Raw genomic sequence first — 16224 nt, 5'->3', positions numbered from 1 at the left:
CTGTTGTACAAAGGGCATTAAATGCTTTAAGTGTAATGAATTCGGTCACAAGGGAAACGAATGTAAGAATGATGATAAAAAGTCTTTAATTATTCAGAAGAAAAACGAAGAAGAAAAAATCCCTTACAAGAAAGTGTTATTGAATGGAACAGAGATGGTGGCTTTTATCGATACAGGTAGTGACGCGAACCTTATTATACAATCAGAATTTGAAAAAATTGAAAATAATATCCAACATTATGACAAGAATTCAGAAGTTCGTCTTACGGGTATTGCTAACAAAGAAGTACTTATCAAAGGTGTTTTTACTACTCAGCTACAGATTGATGATGCTGTTACGGATATCAAATTTTACATTGTGGAAGATGATATAATACCTGTAAAGCTGATCATTGGCAACCCCATACTGCGTGAATTCGAAGTTAAGTTTACAAGAAATGGTATTGTAATGGAGAAGATACCACTTTGTGCTATTGTTGTTGAGAAGGACGAGGTCAAAGAAGACTACAAGAAATTAAAAAAAGAAGATTACAAGAAGTTAGAGAAAGAAGATTACAAGAAGTTAGAGAAAGAAGACTGCAAGAAGTTGGTTAAAGTACCTTACCAGAATCATTTGACACAAAATAGAATACTGTACAAAGAGAAGAATGGAAGTAGTTTTATCGCTGTACCAAAGGAGATGGATAAAGAAATTAGAAGAGAGAGTTATCCAAGAGGACGACTAAAAGTTGAAGATTGGGAATGGAGGAGGTCCGATACATACGACTAGTCTAATTTTATTAAACTATGGACTGATTCGTCTGAGGCAGACGAATAGGTAGGAATGGCCGAGTGGGAAGATCGGAACTTTTTGGTTAATTCACACTGGCACACGAGTTTTATTTTTAAAAGAAGAAAATATAACTGACAGATATAAAAGATTGACATAATGATGTTACGAAGATGTATGTAGTATTTTTTTTGAAAGAATAAAAGATTTTGTTGTTAAACTAAATATCCACTAGATTTCGTCATACCATCCCACATATATACAAGTTAAACATATATACGAAACATCGGTATTCTGACTGTGAACACCATGAAATAGGTAGGTACTGGAAACCTATTACATTTTAAAAATTTTAAGCGATCATTTTTTTAAATAAATCTAATTAAAACCAAAAAATGCGACTCTAAATTTAATATATTTAGCCATTATAACCAAACTTTGATACGGCTTGTTCAATTTATATCATTAACTCCAAAATTAATTTCCTTTTGAGTACTGAACGCACTAAATGTGTCTTTGCGTACTAAAACGTACGTAAAAGAACGTACTAAAACTCCAAGCTAATCGACCGAAAGTGAATTTTTTAATTGCTTTAGATGACTGACTCTCCTACTGATAAGTGGTTACTTGAAGCCAATAGATATGGCAACGCAAATACTGTCACGCTGCTTTCCTACCCTTCGATCCGGAATACATGATTCAAAAAGGGGTAGAATGGTGATAGCTACCTGCAAACATTTACATTACATTATTTATATCAGTAAGAGCGGTTCAAGCAAGTTATTTTAAGACAGTTTTCTCAACCTGATACCATTCAAGAAGCAAATGGTTTTAATTTATTCGAACCTCGCACAAGGAAAGCAACGTCATGAGAAAAGTTAACTTAGTTCGAATTCATCTTCTCGACTTTTTGTAGATAGCGCCTACACTCGTTTCTTGTTTCATTAATTGTGAATCATTCTTACAACGTTTCAAATTACGTTTACGGTACAAAGATCAAACAGCATCAAAAGGGTGAACCGATTCAAGAAGAAAACTCCGCACTTTTCCTACACAGATTTAAATCTATGGCTACAAGTTAAAAGTTTTAGTTCTGCTCGGAGAACGCCTCAGCTGTTTGACTTTTGCTCGATGTTATAAACGCTTCACTCGGCTCTCATATTTCCTTCTTTATTAATAATTTCCCTAACTTATTTAACGTGTTTTTTTTGTTCGATTGTTTTTAAATGTTTGATCAGTCCTTCATTAATCACATATTTTATATCAATGAATATATCTTTTTTGCGTAGCTTAATAGACGCCTACATTCAGCAGTAAATGTTTGTTTGCAAATGATGAAGCTGATGTAAATAAATATAATACTATAACTAAATTATTTCCTGGTGGTAGGACCTCTTGTGAGTCTGCGCGGGTAGGTACCACCACCCTGCCTATTTCTGCCGTGAAGCAGCAATGCGTTTCGGTTTGAATGGTGGGACAGCCGTTGTAACTATACTTGAGGCCTTAGAACTTATGTCTCAAGATGGGTCGCGCATTTGCGTTGTAGATATCTATGGGCTCCAGTAACCACTTAACACCAGGTGGGCTATGGCTCGTCCACCCATCTAAGCAATAAAAATAAATAAATAAAGAAACAAAAAAGAACAACCCGATCCCGATAAGCTTAATAATTGTTATTACTTCACTTAAAAATAAATGGTTAATGTTTTTTCGTTCATCTTATGCATTCGAACATGTATATATATCATTGAAATCTGTAGCTATCATAGAATCATTAACTTTTTTGCTGTATGGCCGAGAAAAGTACCACCCCCATCTCTACCCGTCGATGTTATAAAAGACGACTAAGGGATTTATCGGAGTATTCGTAGCAGCGTTTTCTGATTATTATTATACTAGTGTATTCCAACTGCCAACAGGCATTTATTGGTGCTAGATTGTTTTGTGAACACTTATGACTATCAAGATTCTTTTTATTTCTGCCACAAATGAATCCTGTATCACCTTAATCATAACGTGATATTTATGGACTATCCGCTTAATACAAGATCATCCTTGAGATAGACTGCCAATTTTATTTAAATTATGCTAAAAACCATAAATTGGATAGTGTGGCACAGATACATATGTATATAAAGTTTGCCTATCGATTCATTTAAAAAACTGTGAAAAAATACACAGATTGACTACAGATAATTAGTTTTTTCCAATTAACTAGAAAGATTTTTTTATCTATACTAATATTATAAAGAGGAAAGATTTTTTTGTTTGTTTGTATTGAATAGGCTCCGAAACTACTGAACCGATTTCTTCACTTTCTATCACTGATTCTGAAAATTCTTTCACTGTTTGGAAACTATACTATTCCCGAGTGACATAGCCTATAATAATATTTGAAAAAAATTAAGGATCCTTACTAAGAATCCTTACTAAAACTTTAATAATGTAACCCTAGGTGTAAAAAATAAATAATACCTAAAATATTCTTTACATCGCGTGCCTTGCGAAAATTATTGACGATAGATTGATGGTAAAATGTCGTTGGAATTTTTATTAAAGACCCGAGCGGAGCCGGAGTGGGCCCCTACTTAAATATAAGTTTCTTAAATTCAGTTACAAGTACATATTCTGACTATAAATACTGTTAAAATAACAAAAACGATTACATCTCTGAATTTGGGACATTCTCATATAAATTTATTTATTGTGTTTTCTTATTTTATGCCTGAATTTTTGTATAATATTCATCCAATAAGGTTTAATTTTAGCTTTAATTTGAATTGGAATTTATAGCAAAATCAGTGATTTTATTCAAACAAGTTTTTATTTCCATAATGTTTATCGATTTAAAAAATTGAAATACGTAATTATAACGATAATGTATTTTTATTTATTTTATTTAGTTTTCTCGACTTGGGAGCCATAATTAAAACTAATCATATACTTTTTAGTGCTTACGGAAGCTGCGAAATATTCAAAATTTTAAAGTATTCAAAATATTAATAAAGTAATGCCAACAATAAGGCTCGTAAAAATAGTTTTATTATGTAGAACGAGAACATTTCGAGATATCGATCAAGTATGTAAAATTTACAAAAAATATACACGAGTATTGAGAACCTTCGAATTTTTTAAATAACGAACTTATTTTTTATAAAATTAAAAAAAAATGTAAGTACTAGTTTGGCTTTTTTTTGTTTTCCAAGCAGCTCCCAAGTTTTGATCGAACCTACCTAAATGTGTAAAAGTTACAATACCATTTTTAATTAGATTTTTTTTAATAAAAAAAACTCAGGAATTATAAATAAAAACATATTTATATAACCCAGTTTTTGTTATTAAAATGAAGTAGAATCATAAAAAAAAAACCGAATTGTTATCCGAATATGTTAATCGAATTCTTAACATCACATAGTGAAAGAATGGAGCCTACTGCAATTTGTGAAACTCTACATTGGCTTTCTAGTTGTTGCGGTGGAAGTATAAAACCTGATCGAGGCTTCCGAAGGTATATCCAATCGCGTCATTAAACTCCATCCCTCTTAACTCATCGTGATATTGGCATCTATTTTCAAAGCAGCTATGACCAACCATCTTTCCCGCGGTGTAGAAATAGACGTTATCGGCATACATAGGCCCCATATCAAACCGAAAGATCGCCCGATCGATCGTGTCCTCATGTCTCTAGGCAAACGATACGAGCGTCTGTTCTACAAGCGCTTCAGAGACTTCGTCTCATTCAAGAGCATTCCTATAGTTGACCAGTTTGGATTTCGCTCTCAACACTCTTGCGTACAACAAGTGGACCGCCAAAAGTAAACGAAGAACATTATCGTAGGAATTAACCAATCAAAACCACTGTACACGGGAGCAGAGGGCTCCGACATCGCAAAGGCGTTCGACAAAGTATGACACAACGGTTTGATTTTGAAACTGTACAACTTCGCCGTACCAGACAGTTTCATGCTCATCTTTCGAGACTACTCGTCAAAACCGTTCATTTCGGTACGGATTTGAAAGAACTTGGTCCTCCCCGTGACCTATTACAGCTGGAGTCTCTGTAAAACTCCGTTTTCTCCGCTCCTTTAGTTTATTTATAAATGAGATTCACTGGTTACCGCTGACCCACCGATAACACGGCTGCTTACAACTCGAATAGAAAAAAAATCCCTAATCGCAAATAAACTCTAGACCGCAGCCGTAGCCATCAGACAGCGTTTCCGGAAAAGGCGCATCAATATTAAGCCAGCGAAAAGCACAGACGTGCTTTTTGAAAGGCGTAACTCAACGCGAATCTCTTACACTCCCGACCGCCTTTTTTGGTCAATCAATACCCTGGGTCAGGAAGGTAATGTATATGGGAGTCATCCTGGATGCATCTATGACCGCACCGCGTTTATCCTCAGTATACTTTATCCTCATGGTCTGCAATCGGAGTAAAATGTCGCTTCGCAATAAAAGGACACTTTACAAAACAATCATACGGCCTGTGCGAGTGCGGTGTTCGCTCACGCGCCTTCATGAAGCAGCTGCCCTTGAGCAGTTAAGTCTCCTTTGGAAGCATTTGGGTAGCTGTTAGGGAATTCCACCACTCCTGGCTGAGCCCGTGCTCGCCCATCTGTCCTGGTGAAGCTGGAAAGGCCTTTAGACCACCAAAAAAAACTTATATGAGCTCGTATAAATAAATGAATGCAGTAATATTTTAAAGGAATTAATTAAAAAAAGTTTACCTTATAACAATTTTTGTCGGTTATTGTACATCATACCACAGTGTGAATGCCGTCGTCCAACTTAAACGTAATATTAAAAAAGCAAAGTAATAACGGCAAATATAACCTACAAACCTGAGAGCCTAATTGCTTCTACATAGGCCGGTATAGGCAGAACGATATCATAAACCTACAATGCTGAAATGGTCGGAGACGCAAACCCTTGTTCTTTTGATTACCCGGAGAGCCTACTATCTTATATGTTAAGTGGTAATAATCTACGAGTGAAGTATAGTTGAAATGTTTGAAGTTACGGAGATATAAACAAGGAGTAGCAGTAGGTGGCAGCGGACGCCGACGCATGCCGACACGCGCCCGCCTCGCGCATACTGATGTCGCCCGTGAGCTGTGTGACGAGACAATGTAAGGGCTATTTTCCACTAAGCGTTTTGGCCGCATGCGACAGTAATTATCTACATAAACTAGGTTAAAAAACGGTCGGTCGTGTAGTTTTACTACTACATTCAAAATTTACGAATGTAATTATTAGTCACGGAAGACTAGCTTCAAAAGGTTTAAAATTATTTTAAATTGAAAATGATAGAATGATAGTATTAAAATTTTCCACAACTTAAGAACTAAGATTTTGAATTTTTACCGAAATGACATTATCCATCGGATTCTAATAACTAGCACAGTTTAGATTTTGTATATGTGTATAATATGTTTCTTTTTATCAGACGTAAACCAACACTTAACATAAGAAGAGGCCCAACCTGTAATACACACACCAGAGCTGCAGTAAAACATCTATTGTATTGGAAAATTATACGTATTACGAGTATAAATAAGCAAATGATATTTTGTTTGAGATTCTTTTGTAAATCTATACTAATAAATCTAGTGGTTTTTACGAATGTTCCGTTATAACTACTGAACCATGCATCCGATTGACTTGAAACTTGGTATCTATGTAGAAAATACATGTACTTAATGGATAGGCTAATATTTATATGAGTGTTGGACTCCCTACACCAGTTGCGGGGGCGTTAATGATGAGAATCTTTGTGGGGGTGAGAAATAATAATGTTAATTTTAAATACCCAGCGAAGCGGACAGGTACAGCTAGTAATTTTATAATTCTAGTATATTCTACAGTTATTGGATAATGTTGTTTTACTTATATCAATTGGCTTTTAGTTGAAACATACAATAAAGTCTGCGGTCACGAGATGTCCAAGCACACTTTAATTATTTATTACAGTATTGGTTTGTTTGACTAACGGAACGTGAATATTTCGACTGGATTCACAGTATGAATGGGTGGCTTTGTTCGGTCATGCTACGTAATGACACGCTCAAAATACGTTATATGAATTTCAATTGAATGCGTTTCAAATAGCTAACAAGTAACATGAAAGTAATCATTTAGTATTTATCCTTTTTAGAAATTAGATATAAACATATAAAATTAACTAGTGTGATCCCGCCATGAACGGCAGTGACTATCGCGGAATAGGGCATGAAGCCTTCTGTCGCTCGGTGATGGTTTTATGCCAGAAAATACCAACGATTCTAAAGTACCAACAATAGTTATCCAAAATATCAAATCAAGTATACGACGTACGAATGAATAAAAACAAAGAAACAAACCGACAAACATCAAACCTTAGAGACCGAAGTTAACAGCTGATCTGTCTATTTTAATAAATCTAATTCAGTTTTCGAAAACGAATTTAATAAAAATCAAACATATATTGTGAATTTTAACGTATTTTCTCGCAACGTATTCTCAGTGTTGTTTATAATAACAATTCTGTACTTACAGATTCACATTTTAAAATTCGCCACACCTTTTCTAATTCAGTCAAATACTTGGGAATCCAATTTCACACGTTATTCTAATGATCGTTTTATTTACGGATCGCATGACCTAAGCCGCTTCGGAAACTACAAGAAAACGTTAATCAAGGACTATTATAAAATTACGTAGAGCTGATTTAATAAATTGTTTTGAATTTTTTAACTTAGCTAAAGTTACCGAATATATTTCATTTATCATTAAATTTATACTTTTTCTTTTACCATCTTCTTCAGTTTTGTTTGAGCGAGTGATTCGCTTGGAAAATTACTTTTCCATTTAATTTTTCTACATTTAGAATCAACATACCTACTTTAATATTAGTTCGTATTATTGTTTCATTCTTCATAATAAAATACTGTGAATGATTCGAAACTTCAGTAACGGTAATACTTCAATACTTCAAACAAATTTATTTGTTGTCTCTATTACTACTGAGTTATAACTTTTTTCATTTATTTTAATTTGTTTTATAAAATGAGAAGTTTATTTTGAATTGTACGAGACTTAATGTTCTCTTTAATATCTTCTAAATGTGTCCAGCAGAAATTTCGTCTTAAGAGGAAAATAATTTGCTTGATGATTTTTTGTATGATACATTGATTTAATGATACATTGTACTATACTATGATTTTAATTTAACGATTTTTTGTTTCACATATTGCATGTGGAATGTTTAACTATTGATATAAAAGGAAGAGAATAGTTTGAATAAGTTTAAAACAAGAACAAGGTAATTTTAAAATGAAATTATTATTTTTATTTTTTATTTTATGTGCATTGTCTTGGAACAAAGCTAACGGAGTTACAAAGTGATTTAGGTTAAAATTTATCGATAGCGCACTTAAGTATATTCAATGTTAATTTTTTTTAATTTACGATAAATGAATTTGATTTTTATGAAATTAATAACAACTATATTATTATTAAATGCTTATTATTCAAAGCTTGGTGTTAATAAAAAATGTAGTATAGTTGTCCCTAATTCCCAAAATTTACAACTATGTATATAATAATCTAAAGGTATCATATATAATATTAAACATAAGCAAATAAAATAACATAATTCAACAAGAAAAAACCACTCAGCCCTAATTTACTTCCTCTTCTTATTTCGATTTAAAATCGATAGATAATACTTACGCAGCGTATAAGATATTATATTAAGTAACAATTTTTGTTTTTTTATAACCATAATTTGCTGACACGCTCACACCCCTTTTTTTAATCTACTTCTTTTTTTTATCGAAAGATCGAGACCTTTATTGTCTTACCTTTGCTTATTTATAGAGCTTTAATAAATCAGCACCACAACAGCAGTGTATCACACTATCACACAATATCGAAACAATTGTATTTACGGGCATACGGGGTGAATATTTCAGATAGTGACTACTATACAGTTTAAGGTAGCTTACTACTATAGCCTTGATAAGTATGTATAAGATATTGTTGCAAATTTTCAGATATTTTGGTTGGATTTATCAAAATTGTACTTAAATGTTAAGTCAACCAGATAATAATGGACGGTTTTCACAACATTCAAAACAGGAACAATTAAAACAAAATTTATTTGTGTGTTTAATGTGTGTGCGGGTCAGAACTCTCTAGGAGACTAATCGTAGATGAAGCAATAGAAATTCAAGTAGAAACTGCAAAAGTACTGTCAAAGTATATTTTGTGGTACAGATAAAATATTTTTTCAATTAACATAAGTTTTAAGTTTTATATTTCATAATTTTTAGTGTAACTCAAGCAAATAAACTAACGGAGCGTGATAACGAAAACATGCATTACTCAGAAACTATTAATCTGTTGATCACTGAGAAGCATAATGATACTTGATTGTGTACATGAAACCATTTTAGATGAGTGTGAGTCACGGTTAATCCTCGTCTCGAATACCAAGGCGATACTACGAACAAATTTAAAGTGGTTTTGGTTTTTTTTCGAAAATTATTAGGTGCATTTATTATTATGAGTAATTTCTCGTTCCTAAAATTACGGCAGGTAGCCCGCGGCGGGCCAACTCCGATCGGCCATGAGAGCAGTAACCATGTGAAGGTTCACTCGAGGCTCGGCCCCGCCCACAGTTTAACATTTTTCAACTCCACTGAGGAGAATTAATGATTCGTTACATTTCTTATTATAGGCCTCATGTTGTAATTATATTGTCGTTATGCTCTTCAGCTAACACCCTAGTTCCTTAGACTAGTAAATGCGCTGCGAGAAACTTTTTAGTTGATCAACATTTAATGAAATAAATTACTATTGATGTAGTATGACTAAATATATAATAACTTGGCTAAGTTATCACGTTGCAATGAATTCGCAACTGCGGTGCTTCCCACAGCGCGAATCCATATTACAGCGGATGCTGAGGCTGCTATTTTTGATATTTTACAATCCAATTCAACGTAGAACCTGTTTCATTTTTAATTATAATTTTGAAGCATCCGCTGCACCTATAATCTCTTTAGAGCCTCTGCTAAAATAAATTTTACTAAATTCATACAAATGATGTAGTAGTTGCAAGTTGAAGAATAAAAATAGATGTTGAAAATAAAGCTATCTACAGCTATTTCTATGTCTATAAAGTTGAAAACTTGAAATATGCCGAAATTACCATATTCACTTCCGACGTCGCTACTCAGCTGAATGTTCGTTGTATAAGTGAGCAACTAACGAGGAACCCCTTTAAAACTTTGTTTTATGTTCACATTGCACGCTCTTTGTGAATTAAAAGCAATATTTCTCTCGTAATAAAATTCCCTTTGATGAGACGCGATCATAACAAATATGACTAAATTTCCGGAACAATGCGTAGACCAAGCGTCATTTTGCAGTGCTTCGCTTCGTAAGCCCGCATGACGAAAGGTTAAATTAAATAACAAATACAACTTTGACAATCTCTTTAACCGAACGCTCAAACAGGAATCGATGATCCTTCCATTTAATTCTCGAATGTAACTTATTAGCTTTCCACCCGCTGCTTCATCCGTGTGCTTTTCGTGTGTAACACACAATACCGCGCTAGTAAAGACCCGCACTCAGCAATGTAATGAAAGGTACCTCATATTCTTTGTCAGAGCTTAAGCTATTTAGTCTAATGTTTCGACCGATTCGAAAAATTGTAAACAAAAAGCAATAGCAGAGTACTCGATTATTTTGACGAGATAAAGGCTTGCTTTGACGTTACCAATTCAATCTGGTAATCGGAAATGGGCATTGCAACAAAGATCCTATTGTCCAATGGTTCGGACCACACCCGCTCCCGCCCCGCCCGCTGCCCACCCGCGAATATTCGTAGCGACATCATCAACTCGTATACGAGACGTGGCTAACACAATAAACAGAACCTATTTACAGACCCATCTAACGATACTGGGTCTGAATGCAAACAATTTCGAGACAGAACATCTATTTATAGTCTGGCATATGTGATAAATTAGTGGAATATGTGTTTGACTAAGAATTTAAAACAAAAGATTTACCTCATCTCTAAAAAGCTTTACTATAAACTTTATCGTATTTCTTAACTCCATACACTAGTGTAAATGGTATGCGATTGTAGAAATTTCTTTACATTTCTGTCTTTTCACACATTCACGCAGCCTACTAATATTAAACATTATCATTTTATGCGTCAATTGATCCAAATGAAAGAAAGTTTTATTACACTTAAGCCTTGTAAGTTGGTTATGGAAATCAGCGTGCAGAAAATAATAGCTGATATTGAGTTTAAGGTAACACATAAATAACTTATCAAACACACAGAAGAGTTCGAACAGCTTTGTAGGATGGTTCAGATTCCAACGAGCTGTTTGCTTCTACTCAGATTAATACCAACAATTTCCACGAATTAAGTAATTTAGGATATTTTATGGAAACGTTAATACTTACACTCTTGAAGTTGACGACTAATTCAGGTATATTATTTACTTGTTTATTCATTGCTACGCCTAAAAGCATACAAAATCTACTGAGGCTAAGGCTTTTAATTTTTTTTAGCACAAGTTTATTATGAAATGCGTAGGCAAAGATTCAGTCTTTGATCTGGTTCTTCTTGAGAAACTTTATGAGTTCCGCAATAACTAAGAATATCAGAGGGTATATTTGAAGTGGCCTGGAGAGTGGACCCTAATTTACAAATCTCTGCGGGGCCAAGAGAGTACTTGACCCTCTCAAGATATTACTCACCCACTACTCCTGAGATTGTTGTACCGATTTTTTCTTGTCGTACAATAATATTCTATTGGTCTACTTTTGTATGCTCTTACAATATTCTTATTATATTACATGACTTGACTTTCCTTAAATTATATGCGTTCTACTGTAATTCGAAAAAGCTTACTACGAGTATATGCTCTACTACGTTGGTATATCCAAGTCATTGCAAATAATAACTTTGATTGAATTAATCATAACTATTCCCAATGAAAAAGCCTCAGAACTTTAAACGTAGGAAAATCAATACTTCTATTGTATGTAGTGTATGTAGTCAAGTAGATGCTTAATCTTTTCTCAGTACTCCAGAAAAAACGTATCTCGAGAGACCTTCAGCCTAAAACCAATTTGTAGTAAGTCACTTTCGGTATCAATTTGGAAATCGATCTAGTAGATGTATTTATTGTGTAGGTATATAATATTTTAACTGGTTTGGGCGTGTTATAGGAGCTTAGAACAACTAAGATTTAAATTCTGAATATCTAGAAAATTTTACTTATGCATTTGGAAATGTATTTTGTTTTCAACTATGATCATAAATAAGATGCGTATTCGTAAATAAACCGTGGGTACATAAAATGAGTGAAGCTACAGAATAGCAATCAGTTCCGCTAAGAAACAAATGAGATTATTGCCAAGGTGAGGTAAGTACGATTGATGCACGGCGAGCGCGCTAGCGGCCATTCAACTCAACCACGGCCTCGCACACCAACCGCGCTGGTCGCCCCCATACATTTAGTAGTCTACATGATCTAATAGGATAATAACCCAACAAATTCACTAGTCTCTTCCAGCTATGAAACTGCGATTAGGTATAGCTCCGACATAACACCGAGATACAGCGGGAGAATACAGAATGATACGATGGTGCAATTATAATTTAAATTATAACGTTTCCAGAAAGTTTTTTTGAAAATGAACCTTATATGATTTGGTGCAGTATTCAATTTGATACAATATTGTTTATTTTGTTACGGACACGAGGAAGCATATCTATTTAATTATTTCGTAATATTAATATTATTGATATTGTAAAGCTATCAGATTGCAAACAGAAAAATGTACTCACTCCCGAATAAACCGTAAAAGCGCTCTTTGATCTAAATTCCCAGATTCACATCAAACTCAGTCCCAATGTGCTTGTGAGCATTTTTAGTGGAACTCAAGAAGATTTTGCACTTAAACCGTACTTGATGACATGACTGACGGAGCCGGTATTTCTTAGAACACTCACACGACACTGTTTCAAATTCTTAACATTATAAACAGTCAGAGAAGCTTCAGTTACACCGCTAAGTAATCGAGAACTATCACAGTTATGAGCAGGAAGGTAACAAACAATGTTTTCGCGGACGTAAGTTATTTGAGTCGCGGGGTTGCGTGCCACCTGCCACTGTAGCGAGCACAAGAATACTGCCGCCGCCGGCCGGTCCCGCGTACACAACTCCCACTCACCCAAATACCCAATCGGATACTCTTAAACCTTAATATTATTTTAATATCATCATACAGTATCACTAATATTTTCGGTACGCGCTGTCTACTGTATTTGAGAGAAGCAATGGATTAGGAAATTATAAAGTTCTCCTCTAGCGCCTGTAGAGCTCTACATTTGCGCTCGAAAGCTTTTTAGGGACTTTTAAAATCGAAATAACGCCATCTATACGTGTACCTCTTAACTTAAACAACATACGACATCTAGCGGTATTTAATGATTTTGCATTCAGATTTTGAGATTCAAAGAATGTGCTCAGGTTATGATGTGGAATGTTTGTAAGAGATGGCAGCGTTGGAAATTTGAATATTTATTTAATTTTCTATATCTATACTAATATTATAAAGAGGAAAGATTTGTTTATTTGTTTGTTTTGAATAGGCTCCGAAACTACTGGACCGATTTGAAAAATTCTTTTTCCATTAGAAGCCGACATTGTCCCTGATGAAAATAGGCTACTTTATTTAAAAAAAAAAAAATATTTTTTTGGTTTCATGTGTGTTTTATTGTTTCCGAAGCGAAGCGAGGGCGGGTCGCTATAGTTAATAAAAACGAATTTAGTAGTCACAAGTCTATATTTTGAAACGAAAAAAATCACTACACAATGCAATCATTTAAAACAAAAACAATTATTGGCTAATCTATTTTCCAACTTAGTATTACTTAACTAAAACCACACCATGAGTTACATGAATGAGTCACTATCGTAGCTCTATTATTTAACTCTTTAGTCACTGTAGTGATATTACGACGATTCAATTTATTAACATTCAATACAACGTACTACAGTCGCTTACTCACTTCAATAACCAATATTCGAACGTGATAAAATTTTACTGACACATCCCAATGAAAATATATGTCAGGTATTAAGTTATAGCGGTAGCTAGAATAAATATGACAACTGCGACCGACTGAAAGAAAAACCAACAGCTTAAACTGAGATGAATAGAAATTTGTAAGGGTGATCTTTGGCGATATAAATGATCCGCAACGGTTGATTTATTTTAATAAACATTCCATACTCTATAGCCTCAAGCTAAGATTCTCTACTGTGTACCAGAAAGGGTACTGAAAAAAACTCGTCGAAGCTCTGCCTTTAGAGCAAATAAGGATGAAGATGTGATGTTACTTTATCTATCAGTTTCTTCAGCTATACTTTTTGTGTACCTCAATTACTCTTTGATGTACCTATTAATGTCGCAAATAAACGAGGTAGGTCATATACTCGTATTCTTAATAAATCATTGAGGAAGTCTTCGAGAGGTTTTATTATACATGTTAGAGAAATTCCCGAAGGACTCTACATGTGGATTGCTCGCTTTTTGTATCGTCGTTATTGACTGGTGGTGCTACTTCTCAGAATACACATTGCTTATGATGCCCAAGTTCCAAAGCAAAGCTTTTATTCTAAATTGGGAATCTTGGAACCGAGATATAAAGTGCTTTAAATCTTGAAAAAAAATCGGTTTGACCTGATCAAATGTTTCCACTATATGAAGCGTAAGTCGAACCATTACAGTCTTTGAGTCATGATGGTGACCGTCGCTGAAGGAATGTCGCTGAAGGACGTCAATAATGTCAGGGGCAAAAACAAGCTGATGCATACTGCTAAAATGAAACTGCTGAAGAAATTAGTTGCAGTCAGCCTAACCATAGTTGGTTAGGTATATTACTACTACCTATTGTTGTATTTGCTACATATTGCTCTTTAAATACGCTTACGATTATTTTTCAAAATTAATAGGTATTGTAGCTATTAAAAGCTATTTTTTTGTCATCAAATCCAATCCACATTAGATGGTATTCGCTGTCAGCGGGTTTTATAATAAGTCGTAGCTGCGCGACTAGCTTCTGATGCCTATATCCAGTCATCAAAAACCTTGACTAAGATCTCGTACTCAATGTTCTTACGCTCAAACGTGTTGTTGTAACCTATGATTGTGTACGATGCAACACACGAAAGCGAAAGTTTGCGAGAACAATGAAGAAGCAATATTCATTATGGTCCAGAAATTGCGTCCGGCCTAGATGTGCGCGATCCAGATTATGAAAGTAAATTTCTGAAGGGTAACATGTCTTTGATAATTAAATTAACTTATCTAATAATTAATCCATATATTTATATGTATAAGTGGATGTGCCTATGTGTGTGTGTGACACATAGACTCCGAAACAGCTGGACAGATTTCGATAAAAATTTCAGAAAATGTTTAGAAACGTTGTAATTCAGTTTTCTGGCTGGCAAGTGAGCGTACAACCCACCTGAGGGTAATTAGTCACCGTTTCTAATGGACATCTTCATCGACAATGCCAGGGGCACATCCAAATCTCTGCCTACTGCTAGTGCAGATTGCTGCTAAAATTGGCCTAATGGGCGGTTCTGTTTAGTTTAGTAGCGATATGACCAAAGTTAAATGAAAAAATCTACCAGCAAAACTAGCTGGGTTTGACTAGTAGCAATATAAGCGACGAAAAACGCAATATGTTTTATTTAAATACACCAAAATAGAATGTAGAGCCATTGCCTACTACTGAGGACTTTTCTCAAATATAATTTTAAAAAGTACGTGGATTCAATCCAAAAAGCTTCCCGTTATATAATTCAAGAAATATCATGAGAGAATTCGTTTCAAAGGCGGTCTATTACTCACATTGTGTTCTTGAAATTAGACTTGAATTGCAGGATAAATATGAGTCATATTATTTTGATTTGCTTTAAACCATAATTAATTTATAGTGGCGGAAGTTACTCATACATTTGTACTAGCGGAAGGAAGGAAGGAAGATGTTATTATTAAAAATCACTGAGATAGAATAAGCCACATTTATGACCGCAAATACTCGTACAAACAAAAACCGTCATCGAGAATCAATAAGATACTCCCGGTCATCTGAAAAAATGTTTTAGAGCTATTAGTTGTAACTTACAGCCTACAACCGATCACCGTCCTCGTCGAACCCGTCGCTTGCGACGAAGGGCTCGACGAGCGAATTAACCCATAGACACAGCCCACTGAGTTTATCGCCGGATCTTCTCAGTGGGTCGCGTTTCCGATCCGGTGGTAGATTCTGCGAAGCACTGCTCTTGCTAGGGTCAGTGTTAGCAACTCTCCGGTTGAGCCCCGCGAACTCACTTACAAACGTTAGGGCGAAGCTGAAA

At 34.6% G+C, this 16224-nt stretch overlaps 1 protein-coding gene across 6 annotated transcripts in view; it reads right to left on the bottom strand.

The window, feature by feature from the left end:
* LOC101744715 (band 4.1-like protein 4) overlaps window positions 1-12984 on the bottom strand; it is a 49879-nt gene extending 36895 nt beyond the window's left edge. For 4 of the 6 annotated variants that reach the window (XM_021350682.3, XM_021350683.3, XM_012693729.4 and 1 more), the window contains exon 1: window positions 12636-12966. The gene's annotated coding sequence lies outside the window, so the exon portion shown is untranslated. Of the gene's footprint in view, window positions 1-12635 lie in introns of all 6 variants that reach the window. The other 2 variants (XM_012693727.4, XM_021350685.3) reach the window with 1 other exon arrangement.
* Between the last annotated feature and the right edge of the window lie 3240 nt (window positions 12985-16224).

This window comes from Bombyx mori, chromosome 5 (genome assembly GCF_030269925.1).
Source record: "Bombyx mori chromosome 5, ASM3026992v2".
Taxonomy (NCBI): domain Eukaryota; kingdom Metazoa; phylum Arthropoda; class Insecta; order Lepidoptera; family Bombycidae; genus Bombyx; species Bombyx mori.
Note: the sequence above shows the minus strand (reverse complement) of the source record. Positions and strands in the feature narration are given on the sequence as shown.